General features: G+C 37.5%; 1 non-coding gene across 1 annotated transcript; it reads left to right on the forward strand.

Moving 5' to 3' along the window:
- Positions 1-2,341: 2,341 nt before the first annotated feature.
- On the forward strand, positions 2,342-2,447 carry LOC145565907 (small nucleolar RNA R71). The gene has a single exon (XR_014095263.1). It is a non-coding gene; the product is annotated as a small nucleolar RNA R71 (small nucleolar RNA).
- Positions 2,448-4,942: the final 2,495 nt, after the last annotated feature.

Genomic DNA, 4,942 nt, shown 5'->3' on the forward strand with positions numbered 1-4,942 from the left:
TCATCAATGGTATAATCCAAAGCACTTCAGTGCTTCCTCAAAACACCACACAACTTTTGAGCTTGATGCTCACTTAAAGAAGAGCTAAGAATCACGGGAAAAGTGGAGTTGGCTCCCAAAAATTCATACCTAAGGTGTGATGGAAGAGGTTTGAGCTCAACCATTGGAACACCTTTACCTTTTTTCGATGTTGCTACTTGCAACGCCTCTTGGCTAAAAATGCTCAAACACATTTGCTCTTCAACATCCTCAAAGCTTCCATTGAGCATATCTTCATACAAAGCCATCTCCTTGCTAGGAGCACCTACCTTTTCCTTATTCAACAAAACATTCTCAAGAGCATCGTTAGAAGTGAGCAATTGCTCATGCATTAAAGACACAACATGATCAAGAGAATCAATCATCATGCAATTTTCTAAAGAAGAACTTGGATACTTCATGCTATCATTCAAATCAAATTCTATCACCTCATCCCCTACTTTGAGTAAAATTTTTGCACTTTTCACATCTATCAAAGCACCTGAAGTAGCAAGGAATGGTCTCCCTAGAATGATAGGAATATTAGCATCTTCGTCCATCTCAAGCACCACAAAATCCACCGGAATAACAAATTTCCCAACGCTTAATGGAACATCCTCTACCTTACCCTTAGGAAACTTAATTGACCTATTGGCCAATTGTAAAGTGATGTTAGTAGGTAAAAGTTCCCCTAGCTCAAGTCTTTTGTACAATGAATATGGCATAAGGCTAACACTAGCTCCTAGGTCACACAAGGCATTCTCAATTTGCATTTTATAAATGGCACAAGGGATGGAAAAGTTTCCGGGGTCTTTTAGCTTAGGTGGCATCTTGTTCATTATGATTGTACTACAATTCTCGGTCAAGTTCACCGTCTCTACACCATCACAAGTATTCCTACCACTCAAAATGTCTTTGAGGAATTTTGCGTAGTTGGGCATTTGGGTGACAACTTCAGTAAATGGTAGAGAAAGGTGAAGTTGCTTGAGCATGTCAATGAATCTTCCAAATTGTTCATCTAACTTGTGTCTCATGAATTTTTGTGGATAAGGAAGCTTGAGTTTCAAAATTTCTTTCTCCACTCTCAACTCACTAGGCTTCTCAATCTCAACCTCACTCAAAGATGCACTATCTCTTTCATCCTCTACCAAGACTTCCTTTGGGACTTCCTTAGTTTCACTCTTCTTAGGAAAACTCTCCTCAAGAACCTTACCACTCCTTGTAACAATAGCATTCACGGGTCTCTTAGGATCTAAGCCTTAGGAAGGTAGAGAGGAAGGACTAGCATGGTCTTTCAAAGAATTTGCAAGTTGAGAAATTTTGTTTTCAAGCATCTTATTATGAGTCATCATTTCATTAAATTTCTTATCACTTACGGCCATGTAAGTGTTCAACAAATTTGTTTGATTTTCAACGATTTCCTCCAAATTTGTCTTATGTGAAGAAGAAGAGGATTAAACATAAGAATTATCATTTTGGGCCTTTGGAGCAAATCCGGGAGGAGGTCCTTTTTGAGCATTGTTTTGAAAATTGCCTCTACCTTGATTGTTCGAATTACCCCTATTTTTATTTTGACCATAACCTTGATTATGGTTACCACTACCTTGATTATGATTCCTATAACCTTGGTTTTGATTACCATAATTTTGGTTTTGATTTTGGCTACTATAACCTTGACTGTTATAGTTACCTCGAGAACCTTGGTTCCCTTGGTTCCTATAACCACCACCTTGGTTATAGTTGTCAAAATTGCCATGATTGTTGTAATTCCTATTCCATTGACCTCTTTGATTCTCAAACCTTATTATTTGACACATAGTTCACATGCTCATTCACATTTCCATCTTGATCATCATAAACATCCATACATGCATGAGGGTAACTAGAAACATCATGATCATACGACCCAAAATCATCACAAAACAAGCATCCACTAGGCATGTTATTAAAAGAGGGAGGGGGTTGAGAATTAGAAGATATACCTCTCCCTTTAGATTGGGAGAGAAGACTTGAAACTTGGTAGGTAGCACTTTCCAATTTTGTCTTGATAGCGGACATCTCCTTCCCCAAGTTTGTCATTTGTGAGGATAGATTGTTGATTGCATTTAGATGATCAACCGAGTACACCGAAGAGCTACTCTTGCTAGTTAACTCTCTTTCTCCATCTTGCCAATCTCTATAATACCTCACTACGTCTTCAATTATGTCCACCACTTCCTCTTCCGTTTTGTTCATGATAGGACCTCCAGCTCCTCCATCTAAACATGATTTTCCTTGAGGGCTAAGGCCTCCATAGAAGATTTGAATAATTTTATAGGTTGGAATTCCGTGATGAGGATACTCCCTTTGATACTCTTTGTATCTCTCCCATGCTTCATGGCGGCTCTCACTTGGCTTTTGCTTGAAATCTTGAATCAAAGCTCTAGCCTCTGCCGTTTTCTTTTGTGGATAGAAACGGGATATAAATTCCTTGGTAACCTCGTCCCATGTCCTTAGAGAATTCGGCTTGACCTCCTTGTCTAGCCATTCCGAAGCGCATTCTATGAGAGAAAAAGGAAAGAGCTTAAGGCGGATGAATTCTTGGAAAATTCCGTTCACCTTGATAGTATTGCAATATTTTTTGAATTTCTTGAGATGATTTAGCGGGCTTCATGCTAAGCCCCACAAAATTGTCGCCTCTCTATCAAAGTGATCATTGCCGACCTTATTTCAAAATCATTTGTCGGTGTTGTAGGTGGAGTAATCCCACTCTCAAATTTATATGCACCGGGAATCCCCAATTCCTTCAATGCCACTCTCGGATTTTCTCCCATTCTTGCTTGTTGCTCTTCTTGTGGTTCTTCTTCACTTGAAATGCTAGGGCTCAAAGATCGTCTAGCACCTCTAAACCTTGCAATAGTTCTCTCAATTTCCGAATCAAATGGCACTAGTGAATGACCACGTGCTCTATGCATAAAATCTCAAAAGAAATAATTAATAGCATGGCTACAAGTGTAGCCTAAAAGAAAATCTTTTTGTATTTTCAATTAAAGGTGAAATAGACTCAACAACTATAACAAAGCACCAATATCACTCCCCGGCAACGGCGCCAATTTTGACAAGAGGAAAATGTAGGTCGTTATCTACCTCTCCTTAGAGCCAAACTTAATTTATAAACACTCAACCAACCTAATACAAGTATATGGTACGTCAAGGTTCGAAACCAAAGGAATGAGTAGGAACAATGTTATAGCCTATGTTAAGCTAATTCGAAGAATATAAATGGTTGTGGTTGGTAACTAAAGTGTCAAGAAGCTAGATAAATCGAAGAATTCAATATGCTAAAGACTAGGGATATAGGTTCCACATGCAAGTTCAATGATTATGCAAATTTATAGATCACTCAATCGATTCAATATCACAAGGGACAAACAATAGTTGCAATAAAAGGAATTCAAAAGCTATCTCCTATAAGCCAAGCTAGGGTTCACTATGAATGGCTAACAAGGAAAATCACAATCAAATTCAATCAATTAAAGTAATTCTCAAATCAAGGGTTCATGTCATTGAAATTTGCAATGCAATCTAGATTAATATTATAGGTTGATCACTCCTAGTTTAATTAATCACATACACAACTATGTCAACCAATTTAATTGCAACAATCCAATTAATTTAGTATCATTAACTAGCAAAAATCATCAATCAAGCATGCTTCCCCTTCTCCCTAGCAACTAATCTACTCACTAATCATGGTCAAATTAAGGAACAAAACAAATTCAATCAAATTCATATTCATTTAAAGCTTAATCAAAAGAAAATCAATCAATCAACAAATTCTAGAGCAAGGAATGTAATGTCAATCAAAATTCAGGAAACTAGAAAGAATTGCATTAAAAGTAAATCAAGGGAAACAAATCTTACAAATATTCATTGAATTGAAGAAGGAATTTCAAGATCCAATTGAAATCTAAGATCAAATTCAAGTACAAACAAGTAAATCTTAAGCTTTTCTCTCTACTTTCTCTCTCTACTATTTCTGGAAAATTCTCTCTCAAGTACAAAAGTTCAGTCGTCATAAAAAAGAAAGTCAAAATTTATAAATAGAAAAATCGAGCGAAGGGGTTTCATAGGGCCGTGCGCACGCATCCACCAGCCGCGCGCATGCACAGTTGGGTCTGCGCGCATGCATCCCTGTGCTGCACGCGCGCACCCTTGCGTGGTGCACTAGGCCTTGGATCCTTCGTTTTGCTTGATCAAACTCCGCGCTCCCGAGCATCCCCATCATCAGTGCACTCGAGATGATGCCCGTGAGCAAGGCAGTCCCAAAGTGAGCAAATTGACTTGATTATTCACCTACAAAACACAAATAAAACAAAGAGACAAAGCATAACAAAATAAAACTAAAACTAAAACTATGAATTATCAACTAAAAATATGAAAAACTCGTAAAATCGAGAACCAAAGTGAATTATAAAAATGGAAAATCAAATAAAACCAAGAAAATTATATGAAAATGATGAAAGAAAATAAAGAAAATGAACCTAAATCTTATTCTTTTGAGCGCCATAAACGACGCTCATCAAAGTCTCCTCAAAATCAAAGTATCTTTGTTAGGACAAGCTTCTTAGAATTTTTGGTCATCCCACCTATTTTCATTCTCAAAATCCGACTCCCCTTCTATATTTTCCTCCTCATCCTCTCCATGATGTGCTATTAGAGCTCTTTGGTCTTTATCTTCTTTCTCTTGTTGAAGCCAAGCTAGAAGAATCTTGTGATCCTTTGGAGTAACTTTCACCTTTTAAGGACATTGACGGGATATATGACCAAATCCTTAACATTGATAGCATTGTTTCTTTGCAAGTGCAGCTTGTTTAGGACTAATGATAACCCTATGCTTCGATTTATTATCAAATCTTGATCCACTACTCGAACTAGCATTCGA

This window comes from Chenopodium album, chromosome 10 (assembly GCF_948465745.1).
Source record: "Chenopodium album chromosome 10, dcCheAlbu1.1, whole genome shotgun sequence".
NCBI lineage: Eukaryota > Viridiplantae > Streptophyta > Magnoliopsida > Caryophyllales > Amaranthaceae > Chenopodium > Chenopodium album.